General features: G+C 35.0%; 1 pseudogene; it reads right to left on the minus strand.

Annotated features, from left to right (window-relative positions):
- Positions 1-1,451: 1,451 nt before the first annotated feature.
- Positions 1,452-2,282, minus strand: LOC149248508 (CBS domain-containing protein CBSCBSPB3 pseudogene; annotated as a pseudogene).
- Between the last annotated feature and the right edge of the window lie 19,135 nt (positions 2,283-21,417).

Here is a 21,417-nt window from a genome sequence, read left to right on the forward strand (position 1 = left end):
CAAATCCCATTTTTAATAATATAGCGGTTACTTGTCCTTGATATCAAGTGGTTTGTTTATCTTGCTTTATTTTAAGTGCCACTATTTAGTGTGCAACATTGCCTGAAACAGTTAACTTTCTCGGATGGTTCTGATTTCAAATCACATTTTGAATAATATAACAGTTTGTATGTATTTTCTTTTTGCAAACCTACGAAAAATATCGAAGGTTTGTGATGAAATTTGTGAATCCATATTAATTTATTAATCAAATGCAATTACAAATATACAAGAAGTGTTGTCTCAAGATAGGTAAGCTATCTTGAACACACAATTTGTTGGTTGAGAGATTATCTCAACCACACACCAATCTAGAAAATAGATACTAACTACTAGGAACAGACTCCTTTACTTAGTAAGAATCACCACTGAGACAAGTAGGAATTAGATATTCCAACACTCCCCCTTAATGAGTACTTGTCTCCATATCAATATGCAAATCTACTTGTGGTCAAATATACCAAAAAGAATATGTCAACGTCCATATAAAGGAACAACCATCTATCCGATTGCATGGGTGCGAACCGCTGCAACCACGAGTCTTGTAGGATGTCCTTCGCATACATGGCTCTGTAAACCATTATAACCCATATATGTACCTGTAAGTGTAAATCCCCCTCCATCATTGTTAACCTGGGTTTTGTCGGATTACCAGTAACCATGCATTGGGTTTTATCGGATCACCCTCAACCATGCCACCAAGGCTCAACTCAGCGACAAAGGCTCAACTCAGCCATGAAGGAACTCTAGCCACTATGGGCCAAAAACTTTCCACTAAGGCACTCTAGCCACTATGGGCTAGAAACCTGCCACTAGGGCACTCCAAAGACCCAACTCAACAAGGCTGAGGGTTTTCTTGGCTAACCCTAAACCATGCCAACAGGAATCTCTGTCCCACTTCACTCTTACACGTGGTTTTTGGCTTACCACAAACTGACACTGCAAATACAAAGTGGTTTTTAGATTACCACGAACTGTATGGGGATACACATGCCTTACAAGGCTTACATTTCACACTCCAACTCTGGAGTTACCAGGTACACAGTTTACAAAGACCACTATAAAACACCCTAGACTTGCTTACTAATAAAATGTGACTCATAAAATAACATGCTAGTGAGTCTATTCCATAAACTCACAATAATTCACACAAACTTGATTGTCCATCATCTTCCAATCTCTGATGCAGCGCCTCTAATGCCATCTCTGATGCCATCTTCACTATCATGTCTTCATCATATCCCATGGTTAATCATTTCTGCAAATAAATTTGTCTATTGTTGGAATGGCCAATTCCAACAGAGACACAAATGTATGACAATAGTTGGCCAAACTAAATGCCACTATATTCTTTTAACCAGAATTACATCACCGACATAACAAAAATAAAATTTTAACAATGGCATTCTCCTATTCGTTGAACAACAGCAGAAGAAAGCTCTGTCAAGCTCTCAAATCCACAGTTGAAACGATGAATGCGCCCCTTAGAATCGCGCAACTTAAAATCAAATGTATTCGCAAGACCTAACAATGGATATCCTGATTTTACTGATTCTGTACCATCAACTCACTGCCTTGGAGAGAAATCACTGTGACCATCCTCATCAATCTCTGGTGGCTCTAATGTCAGAGTCGAATCCCAGAATTTCTGCATCATTGTGCTTGCTGTGTCACTTGCAGCACAGCTTGAACCTCCCACCATGGCCATGGCTGCATGTGTTAGCTTTTCAACGAGGGTTGATTCTGGATAAAGGTTGTGTGCAACAATCCGTGTAAGCAAATCCTTTGAAGTTAGAATTCCTAGAGGCTTATTCCCAGTTGTAACGATGACTGAATTGACTCGAAATTCACGCATCTTCTTTGCAGCCATATACACAGATTCAGATGGTGAAACTGTTGCCACCTTTGTATTTTCTGCGATGACTGTTGATAAAGTGGGCCTGAATATTTGTTCCCGTAGTGTTTCAATAAAAGAACTGGGAGCATCTCCAAATTGTCTTTCGATGCCTTCGACGGCAGCAGCAATAGCACTGCCCTTTTCCGCGACCTTTTCCATCTTTGCTATGGCGTCATAGAGGCACTTCGTTATATCAAGCAGAGCAATGACCTCACCATTTTCCACAACCGGCAAGTGTCTAAACTTCCCATCAATCATCTTCTCGAGGGCATCTACAGCCGAAGACTCCGCCATGACAAAGATAGGATTCCGCGTCATGACCTTTCAAACCGGTGTGTCGCGAGGCTTCAAAAACAGGCTTCACAAACATAGAAACCAGAGATCTACCTGAATCCAAATCTTGAGTCTCTTGACGATGGACAAACTAAAAACTAAAGAAAATATTCTTTTATTTCTTCAGCCGAGGATGGGCCAAGCCCACAAATGTGGCCAGCCATAAGGGCTCTGATACCATAATGAAACTTGTGAATCCAGATTAATTTATTAATCAAATGCAATTACATATATACAATAAGTGTTGTTTCAAGATAGGTACGCTATCTTGGACACACAATTTGTTGGTTGAGAGATTATCTCAACCACACACCAATTTAGAAAATAGATCCTAACTACTAGGAACAGACACCTTTACTTAATAAGAATCAAACAAGTAAGAATTAGATATTCCAGCAGTTTGCATATATTTTCTGTTTTTTAAACTACACAAAAGAGTTACAAGCAAGCTTGTTGAAATTTGACAATATCAACAAAGTATTTAAGATTGTTGACATTATCAACAAAGTAGAATGGATCATTATTATACATGACCATATTTTTTGAAAAGCTAAGAACTTCGGCCTTGCATAAAAAACTTCCTTGTGCTTCTGCCATTCGTTGGTGCATAGATCCTTACTCTGGTATGTCGCTCCTGATAATTATAACGTGTGTCTGTTTATCGAATTCCATGACATGAAATTTGGTTCATGTTTCAAGTTCACTTTAATTCGAAACCAAAGTATTCGAAAAATTAAACAAATCCACATCCCAAAACTAACCCATTTGTATGAATGTAGCCTGTTGTTGTCTACATCTGCATTTTAGAAAGAGGAATCTCGGGATTTATTATTAACCTTAACAAGACAATCTGTTACGTTTGTATTTACATGGAACTTCCCTGCAAATCACTAACATTTAGATTTAGTGATTTACATGGACGCGCGCGTTGATTTTTCTGAGATTTAGTCATGCTGCAATATTGATTTTGCCAAATTTGCCAGGTTAATGATATTTTATGATCGAAATCATTATAACATTTTTCGCAAATAAAATTTCAAACTTTTAGTTGTGGAGGCTTAATCATGAAGGTTACATCAAGCGTTCTCTTATCGTAGACTAAGTATTAATGCATATTCCAAGTTCCAATGGTTGGGAAGAGTGGTTTACATTGCTGGAGTTAACGCCCATTTCATAATATCTATATTTTTTTATTGCTATTTGTCTTTTAGGGTGGGTCTGGTACTCTCTTGTTTTTATACAACATACTTTGTTAGGGTTTGAACTAAAAAATATCATCATTTTTATAACACATTATTTATCAAATAATAATATCTAACTTCGTACTTCATTTGTACTATTTATCAATATTATAGATAGATTTTGATTATTTGTTCAAGCAAACCCTTATATTATAAATTTTAATATATATTATAATGAATCTAAATACATGATAGATGGAGAAATCATAATGATAATTATTTTTTCAAAGTAACACGCAAATTTTATAACTTCAAAATTACTGATTACAAATTTAAAAAAAGAACAAATGAATTTGTTTCACTACCTTATTTATTGATCATGAGTATGAATTCATATACAAGATCAAAATAAATACTCTTATAATTGTCAAGAATAGTTTTGATTTTTCAACTCCTAGTCTTTTAGCAATTTTACGATTATTTTAACAACTTATTAATAAATGATTTATAAAATATTTTTTATTAATTTTGAAAATTAGTTTAATTTGTCCTAGTACTTTTTATTAAAGTCTATTTTTTAATAAGAGGTAAGGGGTTGGATTATTTCGATACTTTTAAGGTCAGACTCTATAGTCAGCGTGATGTAGTAGTAAGTCCTTGTTATTAAAGTATATTTTTTATTAAGAGGTAAGGGGTTGAATTTTTTGGATGCTTTTAAGGTCAGACTCTCTAGTCAGCATGATGTAGTAGTGATCAATCTCTTGGGTCGGTGAACCATATAGAAAACAAAATTCAATGATTTTTTTCACTTTTACTTAATGGAGAAATGAATCTTGTATGTTTCCTAATAAGTTTTTATACATTACAAATTTATTCTTTCCTGTAAGTTTTGTGAATATAGTAGTTGCATCATTATTTGTATCATAGTAAATTATTATTTTTTACTGAAACTTTTATTGATGTTGAGTTTCAATGAGCTTCCACCTTTAATTATAAATTAGATTTTTTACCAATTGTATTCACCTTTGATGATCACATTTGATATATCTAGTTTTTTTTTTCCTTTCTCCCATGGCTTCAAGAAGCCATTTTACCCAAATTGCTTCATGGGTAGCACCAAATACACTTTATATGTAACTTTAGCCGTGGACAAAAAAATAGCCAGTTGTTTCTTGCTACTCCAAGACACAATTCTAGATCATTTATTGAATGCATATCCAAAGGTTTATCAGAGTATAAACAAGTTTATCAACTCAACATTGAAATAATTAGTATATTGATTACCAAAATATATGATCTCTTTTAAGCCTCAAATGGATGTTTTAACTTCTTTCTAGTAATTATCATGTGATTTAGCATGAATTGACTAAGTATGATAATTGAATATTTAATATCAAGTTTTATTGTAGTTAAATTGTTTAGACTTCCCACCAAATTTTTATACGAAGTACCATTTAGTTGTTTTGTATTATCATTTAGATTAAATTCAGTTATATTGAACATTCTTTTTAGTTACTTTGTATACATATCGAGTGATCAAATTGTTACCATTTTGCCTTCAAATATCAATACCTAAAAAATAATGCATCTAACCAAGACACTTCACTTGAAATTCCTATGATAAGTGTCTTTTGATCTCATCAATAAATTTTGTAGCACTTATTATGATGAATAATCATCAACATATAATGAAATCTAAGAAACATTCTCACCTCCCTCATGTTTTATGTAAATATTTGGATCACTCTTACTTTTGATGAAACTTTTCTAGAAAAAGAAAGTGTCAATTTTCATATACCATGACTTGAGAGATTTTTATGATCTGAGAGTTCTTTAAGACGATATAATGCTTTCTTTAGGCAAGGGGCAAGATGTTTTTGTCCTTGCTTTACAGAACCTTTTCATCAAACTCAACATATTTCTTTTAACTCCGATAAAAAAATGTTGACTTAACTTCCAAATGATCTACTTTCCTATCATACTCAATAGCTAATGCAAGCATTAATATAATGGTGTACATTTTAGCTACAAGGAAAAACTTGGTTTTATAATCTATTCCTTTTTTATTGAATCACTTTTTGAAACCAATATAGGTTTAAATTTGTCTACACTACCATCAACATTGAAATTAAATTTGAGCAACCATATTAAACCTATAAGAATTTTATTTTCAAGCAATTCGTTAAGTTCCCAAGTTTCATTTTTCATTATTAAATCATATTCTTGTTTCATAAAATTCATGCATTCCTTTCGATCTATAACTTGATAAAAGTTTGAAATTTCGTTTACACTCATAACTTGAATCACCATGGGATGATATTTATACCAAACATGTGTTTGAATTTTCTTTCTTTATCTTCATAATGCATCATTTCTTTTCTAAGTTACTCTACTCATGATTGGTGTACTTAAACTAATTCTATATTCAATGTCACTTATTTGAATGTGGAATATTAGTTTTCTATGCTAAGATCCTCATCAAAATACAAAAATGTGCTTGAGGTTTGTACTCTAAAATAGCAAGTAAAAACATGAGATTTTATGTGTGTTTTCTTATGTTAATTTCATGAAAAATTTAAACATGAATTCAAAACACTGAATGGAAGTATGCATCAATCATTAATACAATAACCATCGTTAAAGGAGTTCACCCATCCTGGGCCACATCTCCTTGGATCAGCTCTAATGGCACGACCCTTCTCATTATGCTCAATGTTTAGAAAAAGAAGAGTACATAAAGTGTTGAGAAATGGAATGGTTAGTTTCTCCTTCAAAGAAACAACTTCTGCAAGAATTATCACTCCATATACATGTAAACCTACAATCAAACATGTAAAATTTCAGCATAAAAAGACATCTTTCACCAATACCGCATACTCCAACTTCAAAGAGCATCAACAGTACCACAATCCACTTGAAGTACATAAACAAGTCTCTCCTCCAAAACACATAGAGAAAAGAGGAATAAAAGATACAAAATTGATGTAATAGTTGTTTTAGAAAGCCCATGGAGGCTGGAAAACCCCTGCAAGGTCATCTCCATCTTCAAACTTCTCGATAAACTGATTCAACACTCTTGTTGACCATGGAACCCATACAGATAAACCTGAAAAAATCCTATCTAGAAGCTCTCCTTTAATTCTAAGACATACTCCAATGAGTCCAGAATGTCCAAAAATGGCTACCTAGCCTCTTTTTGCACCAAATTTGGTCGAAAATTGGAGATGTTATGACCTCTGCTAGTTTCCCCACTATTCGCTCCACAATTTGCACAATTTTCAGCACCAAACCACCAATTTGGCTCGAAAATCCGCTAATTGGCCCACAAATCCACTGAAATCTAGGTGGATTTTTCGGGCGGTTGAAAAGTCTTCCAACACCCAAAAAGCGCAAAAAAACTGGTCATATGGGGCCATATGCCCCAGGGCTAAGGCCTTAGGCCCATCCCTGCACGCTTGGCTCCTTTATCCCCAGCGCGCATTCACATGATTCAAACCTAGCAGTTAATGTTCATCCAGTGGTTACATTTTATATGCTCGTTTGCGTGTTCACATGAAACGGTTTTGGGGACCGTCGGGCGAAGGCTTGGCGATTAACCCACCCGTAGTCCCAATGAACTATAACATTAACTCATTCACCATATGGTTAAGACCCATGGTGTAGGCGGTGTGGTAAGACGTTGTGTTGTGCATTGGAAGGTTTTGGTTTCGAATAGCGTGGTCTCCACTCGGTCGTTGAACCAGCATTTAGTGGCCTTGTGGATTGCCACGTGGAGGCCTCCGGCTAGGCCACGTTTGAGCCCGTGGTTGGCCACTATTCCAACTAGTAAAAACCATAAATTTCTGAAAAATCAGAGTGTGCCACTTGGCACGATCTAACTCGCCATCAATAAACCCAGTCAGTACCACCTCACCATGCCCTGTCAGTGCCACCTAGGCAGTTCAACCAACGCCACATCAGTAGCACAGACTGCTCACTGGGTTGGCCCTTTTTTTTTAAATTTCCTTGTTTGAGAAAGTGAACAAAACTCGTATTTGGAGTCATACGGAGTCCGTTTTGTGTGGAACGTGTTGTGTCAGATTCAAGACGATAAGTACTACGCAGTCGTTCAAGTCGCACACCAATCCAATAACTTTCATTTTTTAGCATAATTTTGAGCACCTGATCACTCCTCCCCACTAGACGATTTTGGACCCCAAAAGATTACTTTCAATTGTTTAGCATTTGAAGGTACAATTCCTTCACTTTTCCAAAATCGATCCAATTTGTAGTGCCTTGACTTGTACTTGTCTTGGTTCTTTTTCAGGCTGAACTTGAAAGATAATCTGACCAAAGAATTCAAGTTTAATGTTCTTCTTGGCTTGTCCATGTCACTATGGCCATCCACAACAACATCCTTCTCAAGAAGAATTCCCATGGTCCTCTTCTGAAAAATCCTTATCAAGGATAAGAACCCAAAAAGACTTTTACAAATGGACCAAACAAGTTTCACATAGTGAACACTTGTATAACTGAGTGCTTAACACATTTGCAATATACAGAATGTGCTGTAACTACTCACAAAACAATTTTAAAATGCTTCCTTAAAATACAAATAGAAATGCATTTTACAAGATGGAATAAACTTGACTCCCAAATCTTCCATTCAAGTCGACTATCAACAAGCCAAACTAGCATAACAATGCCAAAGAAAACCTTGTTGCATACAAGTGATTTGTTTATGAACATCACTTTTAAAAATTTCCCAACTATGCGAATATGCAAGTAGTGCAAAATAAAGATTTTAGAAACTTCAGCTAGACAAATAGTTTTCCCATTTCTTACTCAGCCAAGTAAATGAAACCTCTATTTGAACATTTTCTCCTTCTGGAGCTACTTCAGGGATGGTCACATCTTGCACCACTTTTTCTTTTGTCACTTCCTCTTCTGGTGCTTACATAATTTGCTTGCCCTTGCCAAGATGAAGTTGTGGAAACAATTTCCAACACTTCTCAACCCAATGCCCATTGATATTGTAATGAGTGCAAAAGTTCCTTTGAGCTTCTCTTGGCTCACATGTCTTTAACCTTGGATGAGATTTTCTCTTTTCGGTCTCAATTCCATTAGACATAAACATCTTCTTGATGATTTATTTCCTTTTATAGAACTTATCTACACAATGGTTAGATGAAAGGAAAAAGGTGCATGGAAACACATTCCTCAACATGTTATTCCGATCAACGTTTTGTTTGCCATTATGAAAAGCATTTGAATTAACATGACGATTATACCTCTTTTTGTTGTCCTTTGGCTCACACTTCTTGAATGAAAAACATGCCTGGCAAGAAGAACCTAGCTCTGTTTCTTCTTCAAATTATTCATCTCTTTTTGGAGATGTTTTTCACTTCAAGTCCTCTGTATACTTGAGGAACCAAGCGGGCACCAATTCTGGATGCAAATCCAAACATCTTGCCTCCTCATGTACTCTCTTATGGCAAAAGGAACACGATTCACTTGAGTTGTCGCTAGAAGACCATTGTTTTTTTGCAACATAGACTAAGCCTTCATATTTAGGCCTCTATTTTTGCCTCAATTGGATTTTTAATGTCTTAATGGTTCACTCCAAGGCCTCCTCCCTTGTAACCCATATTGGTCAAGAGCTTGGATCCAATGCCTTTACTATGTTTTTCAAAGGCTGCAAATGAGTTTACATCAACACTTTCATGTAAAGAAGAAGCATGTAAATGCTTACCATTTGCCTCATCTTTTGATTGAGATACAATCAAAGCCTTGAGGACTGACAGAGGTGGCAAATACATCTCAAGTAACTTCCTCCGTTTTTGTAGGGAGCATGGAATTCACAAGCAATTTATGACAAGGTATACACCTCAGCAAAATGGTGTCGTGGAATGGAAGAATGGTACCATTATGGAAATGGAAAGGAGCATGGTGAAGGAAAAACATTTGCCAAATGATTATTTAGGTGAAGTTGTCTCTTGTGCAACATATATCATGAATAGGTGTACAACCAAAAGTGTTAAGAACGTGGTTCCTGAAGAGGCATGGAGTGGAAGAATGCATGGTGTCACTCACATGAGATTGTTTGGATGTGTGGCGTATGAACATGTCCCAAATGAGTTGAGGAAGACGTTGGATAACAAGGGGAGAAATGAATATATGTTGGATACAATGATGTATCCAAGGCATACAAGCTCTACGATCCATCAACCAGGAATGTCATAATCATCAGAGATGTGCAATTCATTAAGGAGGAAGCATGGGATGGAAGTTTAGAGAAGACATTAAATGTGACAACATGTATACAACATGAGGATAGAGAGGAATTGAGAGAACAAGTAATTCCTCAACAATGATTACCTATACTCCTATTCAACCGCAACGAAGTAGGCAACAAGTAACACCATCACCAAATAATAGAACAAAGACCCGCAGCCAAACAAGTGCTTCTCCAAGCACGCCGCAAAGTGCAACACCAAGTGATATGTCAAGCCCATCTTCCGCAAGCATAAGAAGACCAAAATTCAGACATTCAAATGAAATTTATGAGAAAGGTGAAGTTGATAGTAGTGTTGGTCTGAATTTTTTATTTGCATTGTTTTTCCAATTAGACGACCTAATCCATTTTGAGGATGTATTCAAAGAAAAAAAATGGGTTGCAGCAATGGAGGAAGAAATAGAAGCAATAGAAAAGAATGACACATGGGAGTTAGTGAACCTTCCACAAGGAAAAGAATTCATTTGACTTAAGTGGGTCTATAAGACAAAGAGCAATGTTGAGGGCAAGATTGAAAGGCATAATGCAAGTCTAATTGTCAAAGGATACAAGCAACAACATGGAAGAGATTATGTAGAGACATTTGTGCCAGTCGTGAGGATGGAGACAATGCGTACAGTGGTGTCGATTTTCATGCAACATAAATGGAAAGTGTATCAAATGGATGTAAAATCAACGTTCTTGAATGGAGTGCTAAAAGAGGAAGTATATGTTGCGCAACCACTTGGTTATGAGGTAGAAGGCCAAGAAGACAAGGTGTATAGGTTGAGGAAAGCTCTTTATGGGCTGAAGCAAGCACCACGTGCATGGTATAGTAGGATAGATGCTTACTTGTTGGACAATGGTTTTGACAAATGTGACAGTGAGCCTACTCTCTACATCAAAGAGAGTGATGGTAAGCTTCTTATTATTGTCTTATATGTAGATGATTTGATTTTTACAAGCAGTGATGATTTCCTCATTGCTGATTTCAAAGAAGTCATGAAAAGTGAGTTTGAAATGATTGACTTGGGGTTGTTAAGGTATTTTTTGGGCATAGAAGTGAAGCAAACAGAAAATGGTATTTTTATTTCTCAAGCAAAGTATGTAGCAGACATTTTGGAGAGGTTTAATATGTAGAAAAACAAGCCCGCACCAACTCCAACTGTCATGGGATTGAAGTTGAGAAAAGAAGATTGTAGCAGCAATGCCAATTCGACATTATACAAATGTATGGTGGAAAGCTTGATGTATTTGACCGCCACTAGGCCAGATATAATGTTTGTAGTAAGCCTCGTGTCAAGGTTCATGGAGACACCCAAGGAGACACATTGGCAAGCAGCCAAAAGGATTCTAAGGTATGTCAATGGGACAAACCAACATGGTATTCTGTATACCGCAACAAATGATTTTAGGTTGGTTGGTTACACGAACAATGACTGGGCAGGAAGTGTTGATGATAGAAAGAGCACATCAGGATATGTTTTTCATTTGGGTTATAGAGCCATTTCATTAGCCTCGAAGAAGCAGATAACAGTGTCATTGTCAAAAACAGAAGCTAAATATATCGTCGCAATAGCAGCAACGTGTCAAGCTATTTGGATGAGAAGAATGTTTAGGGATTTATGCCACGATCAGGAGGGAACAACAACTATTTTCTGCGATAACACTTTCGCAATTACACTATCAAGGAATTTTGTTTTTCACAATAGGACCAAGCACATTGACACTAAATATCATTTTATTAGAGAGTTGACTAACAATGGTTTAATTGTGTTGCAACATTTCAAGTCACAGGAACAATTTGTTGACCTTTTCACAAAGCCGTTTCCATGTGAAATTTTTGTTTATCTCAAATACTATTTGGGAATTGTCAATGGTGGTAGTTTTGATTAAGGGGGAGTGTTGGAAAATTAATTCCAACCACCATGTTAAACACATTGACAGCAACCATACTTGTCCACTTGATTTTTACAGGTTGTGGATTTTGTTTGTAGGCTGAAAGACAAAAGTTCTGAGTAGGAGTACGAGTTCTCCATTCCACAACACACATCAAGCATTTAAGAAGGAATGTGTATTTAATGAAGGGTTGGTAAATATGTATGGTCAAACATTTACTACACAACTCTTACTTGCAGTCTGCAACCTCTGCAAGTTCAAAAAATCATTCATTTTGTACAAGCGCCCATACTATGTCTTAATATTTTGCTCTATCATGTATTAATGAGTCAAAGATATATGTTTAGATAATATGAATGTAAAATCCTTTTGCATAGCAAAGAGAGAGTCGAGGGTGTAAATGTGAGAGGTAGAGAGGAGAAAATGAGTCAAAGATATATTTTTAGATAAATATGAATGTAAAATGCTTTTGGATAGCAGAGAGAGAGGAGGTAGGTTGGAGAAAATCGTGGAGCAAATTTTGAAGGCGCGTGAAAGTTTTACTGTCTCTTACTTTGCAACCCCTGGTGAAGTGTAAATCGCAGTAAACTTTTATTTTATTGGTGAAGGAGCTGCACTCGCATATGTATGTATTTCATGCATTAGAAGCATAATTCAATGTCTATATGTATGTAGTTCATGCATTAGAAATATAATCCAAAGTCTTATTGTGTTGCTCCAAGCTTTTACTCTGTTTTTCCGCTAGTTAAATTTTTGTTGTTTTTAAGCCTATCTCCACTTGCAATTTATTCGCTTTGTTCGCCACAACTGAAAATAGATTTGAACTCTAAAACTGATTTATTGAGAGAGACTCCTCTCCTATACCTCCTGAAATTTCTTTCAAGTGATATCAAAGCTCTTGCAAATTTTTTAACAAACATTACTTAGGCAATGCTTGTGTCACTCCTTACCTACACTTTGATATAAAAGCATAGAAAAGATAAATCTATCTCACAATCTTATCCATTTGTCATAAAAATAAATAAATATATAAAATAAAAACCAAGACGTTTATAACTATTTTTTATAATTATCAACCTTCAAAATATTTAATAATAATTCTTTTTCAAGAATTATCAATTACTTTCAAACAACTTTAATAGTTCATTTATAAAATCATTTCCATCAATTAGTTTCTTTGAGTAACTTAGCGTTATTCAAACAATTTATTAATAATTCATTTCTACTATTATCTATCAATTACTTCGAGACGACTTTAAGAATACATTCATACAATTATGTCTTATCAATTTCTTTCTATGCAATGTTATATTAATTTCAAAGCAACCCGAAATTTTCTGGGAGTTTACTTCAATTTCTTTTTATTGAAATACCTTTATTAACCATATCACATGACTGTACTTGCGCTATAATTGCGTGGTTTACATCTGTTTGCCATTTAAATCTATAAATTTCGTGGTTTACATGCAGCATCGATGCCCTTTACCTTGTGTTTCTGAAACCGTGCCAAAATGACCGGGAAGTTTATGTCAGTGAGATACCTTTATTAACTATCATCAGACAAACAAAATTAATTTCGAGTTTTGCATGTATTTGTCATTTAAATGTATAAATTTTCTGTCTTTATACAGGTACGTGCAGAATTGCTTCTATTTTCATTGTTTGCACTATATAATTTAATGCTTCTAAAATTAATGGAAAGAGCTTTACAGCACATCGGGCACCCAGAACTAATGAGTTAAGTGCATCGCAAAAGATCACAAAATGATGACTTTGGTGACCCTGGCCAGAAAGGCGGAATCTCTTCTAAAAGGCCGTGGTCTAACTAGCATCAAATTTGCTCTGAAAAATATGGAAATTTAGTTATAATTTAAAAAATATATATATTATAATTGTTTTTATAAATAAAAATTATAGCTATTAATTTTCAACCTTTTAAAGTATTTATAAATTTTTAATAATATTAAATTCATTTCTACTAAAAAAATATTATTAAAATGCTTCCTACTTTCCGACCATTTTTAATCAGCAGGGTAAATTTGAGGCATCAGTTAGCAACACCTTTTAACATAGCTCAAGATCTTACTACACGCCATCTATATGATAAAGTTTAATAGTATTGACCATAGTTTAAACAGGAGGGGTTGCACGGCACCTAGTCCATGCTCTAAGCTGGAGGAACAGGGAGATGTTCTGAAACTGGAGAAATGTACAATGTGCAAATCAGTAATAAGAGCTGAAGTTGAAGTGTTAAGCCTTACAACTGCTTGAAAAGGATATTTTTGATGTTTGTTTTCATTATAGGCTGGATCGTCTGTAATTACAATGAACCGTTGTATCCTAGAGATGTTTCAAGATCACAGGAATATAGTTTAGTGATGGACTAAACTTGGCGGAACGAAGAATCCCTGACAAATTCGTGAGAAAACCCGAAGAAGCCCAGAACCGTCCAATCAACAGATCCGTTAGATCTACGGTCATCGCGTGCAAAATAAGCGCTGAGGTTTAATCCAGAAATGGACGTGATATTTTATTAAACTCAGTTAACAGCCCAGTTAACCTGGACCATCCGATTAAAGGAGGCAGATCCGATGGCAATCGCGTTGAAAAATGAACGAGTTTTAATATAAAATTCAGACGCGATATTTTATAGAATACAGTTTGATCCAGTTGAGTTCCGGATCACTGGGCCGTCCGGTTAAAGTAGGCAAATCCAATGGCAATCGCATCGAAAAATGGACGAGTTTTAATATAAAATTAAGACGTGATATTTTATAGAATATGGTTTGATCTAATCGAGTTCCAAATCAATCGAATACGTTCATTGTGAAGGGCGCGATCCGATGGTGATCGCGTGGCAAAGATGTGCATGGGTTAATTCAAGAATCGGACCCGAGAAGATTATAAGCTAGGTTTTAATTCCTTTCGGTTCCGTGTGTAAAATTTGGTTTTTGCCATATTTCGGGTAAATCAAAGAATTCTGCTATTTTAGCAGAAGAACAAAATATAAGGTTTAAACAAGATTTTCAATTGTTTTGAGCAGCAATACAGGCTTTCAAAATTTGTAGACCACATTGTGTTGGTCATAGAAGCCTACAAGACCTTCAGAGACCGTGTGCCTTATCCTCGTGAGAGTTGTTTAGTCTCAGTGGAGATATTTCTGAGAGATGCCTATGAGTTTAGATAAAGTATGCTTGAGTTAATAGAATGTATATTGGAGTAAGATTGAAAGAAATTTCAACTTCACTAGAAGGAAATCACCGATTGAACCATGGCATGTGGCAGCAGGACCTGAAACCCATCTCCTATGCGCACCCTATATTGGATTTATCAAAGCAATTCTCTTTCCTATATTTGTTGGTTTCTATATTGAAGAAGAGTAAGAAAGGAGATAGATAGGCGCTTGATTCTATTTATAGTAGTGAGTCTAGGCTCCCGACTTTCTTTCTTCTTTAGTCATTAGTTAGGAAGGTTGAATAAGAAATAAATAAGAATATAGCTTGAGTATTCATTCCTTAATATAGATTCTCTCATTCTTTCTCATTATGTAGACATAGATCGAATAGAAGAGAAACATTATGTAGAGATAGATGGAATGGAAGAGAAATAAGGTCGTCTCTAAAGTAAAGCAAGGTCACGACAACCTTATCCCTTTTATTGCTAGAGATAGTAATTACGGACTCCTTGTTCAAGTAAGTAGGAATTAGTATGGAACTATTTCTCAAAGTGATTAGATAGGTTCTCTTTCAGTAGTAGGAAGGTCATAATAGTCTTTATGTATTCTAGGTATATTGGTGAGAGGTTAGATAGATGTATGAGATTGTTGATCTATTAATAGGGTTGATGGGGTCAGGACAACCTTATCTCTTTTATTGCTAGAGATAGTAATTAGGGACTCTTTGTTCAAGTAAGTAGGAATTAGTATGGAACTATTTCTCTTTCTTAGTATCCCTTTTCAGTATTATATTAGTTTCTAAGTCTGCTATTTGTAGGTGTAATAGGAGGTTTAGATATTGGTAGATTGTTACTAAGGATTCTTCAACATGGAAAAATGGATAAGTAACTGGGATCTATATCCTCTCTATTCTTCTTTAAAGTGATTAGATAAGTTCTCTTTCAGTAGTAGGAAGGTCATAATAGTCTTTATGTCTTCTATATATATTGGTGAGAGGATAGGTAGATGTATGAGATTGTTGGTCTATTAGTAGGGTTGATATCTCTGGTTCTCTTTCCTCTATTTGTTGGTTTTTATATTGAAGAATAGTAATTGGGTTCTGTTCTCTTCCTAACCTTTCTAGATTTGAGGTTCTCTATTTGTTAGATAGAGAAAGTATTAGGATTTGAGTTTGATTTAGTTTCTATAAAGGACATAGATAGTCACTTGATTCTATTTATAGTAGTGAGTCTAGGCTCCCAACTTTCTTTCTTCTTTAGTCATTAGTTAGGAAGGTTGAATAAGAAATAAATAAAAATATAGCTTGAGTATTCATTCCTTAATATAGTTCTGTCATTCTTTCTAGATATTTGAAAGTCTTCTTGAGAAGGTTTGTAGAGTTTCTATAGTTAGGAGTGAAGAAGAACTCTGACTAGTTTCTATAGTGAGGAAATAGAAAGACGTTGAATAAGTGTATGAGATCTATAGTATACTTAGGTATAGAGAAAGGATTAGGAACTCGTCAGTGAAGCAAGAGACTCTTGAATAACTAGTAAATATGCTTGGGTAGAAAGACTCCTAGGAACTAGTATGTAGCTTATGTAGAGAGAGTTAGGAAATGTAGAGTTGGTTGTTTTGAGCAGCAATACAGGCTTTCAAAATCTGTAGACTAGGTTGTGTTGGTCATAGAAGCCTACAAGACCTTCAGAGACCATGTGCCTTATCCTCCTGAGAGTTGTTTAGTCTCAGTGGAGATATTTCTGAGAGATGCCTATGAGTTTAGAGAAAGTATGCTTGAGTTAATAGAATGTATATTGAAGTAAGATTGAAAGAAGTTTCAACTTCAATGGAATGAAATCACTGATTGAACCATGGCCTGTGGCAGTAGGACTTGAAACCCATCTCCTATGCACACCCTATATTGGATTTATCAAAGCAGTCCTCTTTCCTCTATTTGTTGGTTTCTATATTGCGGGAGAGTAATAAATGAGATAGATAGGCCCTTGATTCTATTTATAGTAGTGAGTCTAGGCTCCCGGCTTTCTTTCTTCTTTAGTCATTAGTTAGGAAGGTTGAATAATAAATAAATAAAAATATAGCTTGAGTATTGATTCCTTAATATAAATTCTCTTGAGTATTGATACCTTAATATAGATTCTCTCATTCTTTCTAGATATTTGAAAGTCTTCTTGAGAAGGTTTGTAGCGTTTCTATAGTTAGTATTGAAGAAGAACTCTGACTAGTTTCTGTAGTGAGGAAATAGAAAGTCTTTAAATAAGTGTATGAGATCTATAGTATACTTAGGTAGAGAGAAAGGATTAGGAACTAGTCAATGAAGTAAGAGACTCTTGAATAACTAGTAAATATGCTTGGGTAGAAAGACTCCTAGGAACTAGTATGTAGCTTATGTAGAGAGAGTTAGGAAATGTAGAGTTGGTTGTTTTGAGCAGCAATACGGGCATTCAAAATCTGTATACCGGGTTGTGTTGGTCATAGAAGCCTACAAGACCTTCAAAGACCGTGTGCCTTATCCTCCTGAGAGTTGTTTAGTCTCAGTGGAGATATTTCTGAGAGATGCCTGTGAGTTTAGAGAAAGTATGCTTGAGTTAATAGAATGTATATTGAAGTAAGATTGAAATAAGTTTCAACTTCACTAGAAAGAAATCTCCGATTGAAACATGGCCTATGGCAGCATGACCTAAAACCCATCTCCTATGCGCACCCTATATTGGATTTATCAAAGCAGTTCTCTTTCCTCTATTTGTTGGTTTCTATATTGAAGAAGAGTAATAAAGGATATAGATAGTCACTTTATTCTATTTATAGTAGTGAGTCTAGGCTCCCGACTTTCTTTCTTCTTTAGTCATTAGTTAGGAAGGTTCAAAAAGAAATAAATAAGAATATAGCTTGAATATTCATTCCTTAATATAGATTCTCTCATTCTTTCTCATTATATAGACATAGATAGAATAGAAGAGAAACATTATGTAGAGATAGATGGAATGGAAGAGAAATAAGGTCGTCTCTAAAGTAAAGCAAGGTCACGACAACCTTATCTCTTTTATTGCTAGAGATAGTAATTAGGGACTCCTTGTTCAAGTAAATAGGAATTAGTATGGAACTATTTCTCAAAGTGATTAGATAGGTTCTCTTTCAGTAGTAGGAAGGTCATAATAGTCTTTATGTCTTCTATGTATATTGGTGAGAGGTTAGATAGATGTATGAGATTGTTGATCTATTAGTAGGGTTGATGGGGTCAGGACATCATTATCTCTTTTATTACTAGAGAGAGTAATTAGGGACTCTTTGTTCAAGTAAGTAGGAATTAGTATGGAACTATTTCTCTTTCTTAGTATCACTTTTAAATATTATATTAGTTTCTAAGTCTATTATTTGTAGGTGTAATAGGAGGTTTAGATATTAGTATATTGTTACGAAGGATTCTTCAACATGGAAAAATGGATAAGTAACTGGGATCTATATCCTCTCTATTCTTCTTTAAAGTGATTTGATAAGTTCTCTTTCAGTAGTAGGAAGGTCATAATAGTCTTTATGTCTTCCATATATATTGGTGAGAGGTTAGGTAGATGTATGAGATTGTTGGTCTATTAGTAGGGTTGATGTCTCTCGTTCTCTTTCCTCTATTTGTTGGTTTTTATATTGAAGAAGAGTAATTGGGTTCTGTTCTCTTCCTAGCCTTTCTAGATTTGAGGTTCTCTATTTGTTAGATAGAGAAAGTATTAGGAGTTGAGTTTGATTTAGTTTCTATAAAGGAGATAGATAGTCACTTGATTCTATTTATAGTAGTGAGTCTAGGCTCCCGACTTTCTTTCTTCTTTAGTCATTAGTTAGGAAGGTTGAATAAGAAATAAATAAGAATATAGCCTGAGTATTCATTCCTTAATATAGATTCTCTCATTCTTTCTAGATATTTGAAAGTCTTCTTGACAAGGTTTGCAGAGTTTCTATAGTTAGGAGTGAAGAAGAACTCTGACTAGTTTCTATAGTGAGGAAATAGAAAGTCTTTGAATAAGTGTATGAGATCTATCGTATACTTAGGTATAGAGTAAGGATTAGGAACTAGTTAGTGAAGCAAGAGACTCTTGAATAACTAGTAAATATGCTTGGGTAGAAAGACTCCTAGAAACTAGTATGTAGCTTATGTAGAGAGAGTTAGGAAATGTAGAGTTGGTTGTTTTGAGTAGCAATACGGGCTTTCAAAATCTGTAGACTGGGTTGTGTTGGTCATAGAAGCCTACAAGACCTTCAGAGACCATGTGCCTTATCCTCCTGAGAGTTGTTTAGTCTCAGTGGAGATATTTCTGAGAGATGCCTGTGAGTTTAGAGAAAGTATGCTTGAGTTAATAGAATGTATATTGAAGTAAGATTGAAAAAAGTTTCAACTTCAATGGAAAGAAATCACCGATTGAACCATGGCCTATGGCAGCAGGACTTGAAACCCATCTCCTATGCACACCCTCTATTGGATTTATCAAAGCAGTCCTATTTCCTCTATTTGTTGGTTTCTATATTGCGGAAGAGTAATAAATGAGATAGATAGGCCCTTGATTCTATTTATAGTAGTGAGTCTAGGCTCCCGGCTTTCTTTCTTCTTTAGTCATTAGTTAGGAAGGTTGAATAAGAAATAAATAAAAATATAGCTTGAGTATTCATTCCTTAATATAGATTCTCTCATTCTTTCTAGATATTTGAAAGTCTTCTTGAGAAGGTTTGTAGAGTTTCTATAGTTAGGATTGAAGAAGAACTCTAACTAGTTTCTATAGTGAGGAAATAGAAAGTCTTTGAATAACTGTATGAGATCTATAGTATACTTAGGTAGAGAGAAAGGATTAGGAACTAGTCAGTGAAGTAAGAGACTCTTGAATAACTAGTAAATATGCTTGGGTAGAAAGACTCCTAGGAACTAGTATGTAGCTTATGTAGATAGAGTTAGGAAATGTAGAGTTGGTTGTTTTTGACCAGCAATACAGGCTTTCAAAATCTGTATACCAGGTTGTGTTGGTCATAGAAGCCTACAAGACCTTCAGATACCGTGTGCCTTATCCTCCTGAGAGTTGTTTAGTCTCAGTGGAGATATTTTTCAAAGATGCCTGTGAGTTTAGAGAAAGTATGCTTGACTTAATAGAATGTATATTGAAGTAAGATTGAAAGAAGTTTCAACTTCACTAGGAGGAAATCACCGATTGAACCATGGCCTATGGTAGCAGGACCTGAAACCCATCTCCTATGCACACCCTATATTGGATTTATCAAAGCAGTTCTCTTTCCTCTATTTGTTGGTTTCTATATTGAAGGAGAGTAATAAAGGAGATAGATAGGCACTTGATTCTATTTATAGTCGTGAGTCTAGGCTCCCAGCTTTCTTTCTTCTTTAGTCATTAGTTAGGAAGGCTGAATAAGAAATAAATAAGAATATATCTTGAGTATTCGTTCCTTAATATAGATTCTCTCATTCTTTCTCATTATGTAGACATAGATGGAATGGAAGAGAAAAATTATGTAGAGACAGATGGAATGGAAGAGAAATAAGGTCGTCTCTAAAGTAAAGCAGGGTCAGGACAACGTTATGTCTTTTATTGCTAGAGATAGTAATTAGAGACTCCTTGTTCAAGTAAGTAGGAATTATTATGGAACTATTTCTCAAAGTTATTAGATAGGTTCTCTTTCAGTAGTAGGAAGGTCATAATAGTCCTTATTTCTTCTATATATGTTGGTGAGAGGTTAGATAGATGTATGAGATTGTTGGTCTATTAGTAGGGTTGATGGGGTCAAGACAACCTTATCACTTTTATTGATAGAGATAGTAATTAGGGACTCTTTGTTCAAGTAAGTAGGAATTAGTATGGAACTATTTCTCTTTCTTAGTATTCCTCTTCAATGTTATATTAGTTTCTAAGTCTACCATTTGTAGGTCTAATAGGAGGTTTAGATATTGGTAGATTGTTACTAAGTATTTTTCAACATGGAAAAATGGATAAGTAACTAGGATCTATATCCTCTCTATTCTTCCTTAAAGTGATTAGATTAGTTCTCTTTCAGTAGTAGGAAGGTCATAATAGTCTTTATGTCTTCTATATGTATTGGTGAGAGGTTAGCTAGATTTATGAGATTGTTGGTCTATTAGCAGGGTTGATGTCTCTGGTTCTATTTCCTCTATTTGTTGGTTTCCATATTGAAGAAGAGTAATTGGGTTCTGTTATCTTCCTAGCCTTTCTAGATTTGAGGTTCTCTAGTTAGATAAAGAAGGTATTAAGAGTTGAGTTTGATTTAGTTTCTATAAATGAGATAGATAGGTACTTGATTCTATTTATAGTAGTGAGTCTAGGCTCCCGACTTTCTTTCTTCTTTAGCCATTAGATAGGAAGGTTGGATAAGAAATAAATAATAATATAGCTTGAGTATTCATTCCTTAATATAGATTCTCTCATTCTTTCTAGATATTTGAAAGTCTTCTTGAGAAGGTTTGTAGAGTTTCTATAGTTAGGAGTGAAGAAGAACTCTGACTAGTTTCTATAGTGAGGAAATAGAAAATCTTTGAATAAGTGTATGAGATCTATAGTATACATAGGTATAGAGAAAGGATTAGGAACTAGTCAGTGAAGTAAGAGAATCTTGAATAACTAGTAAATATGCTTGGGTA

The sequence above is a fragment of the Pinus tabuliformis genome, chromosome 7 (genome assembly GCF_031772625.1).
Source record: "Pinus tabuliformis cultivar Carrire ecotype Pingquan chromosome 7, CPIR1, whole genome shotgun sequence".
Lineage (NCBI taxonomy): Eukaryota > Viridiplantae > Streptophyta > Pinopsida > Pinales > Pinaceae > Pinus > Pinus tabuliformis.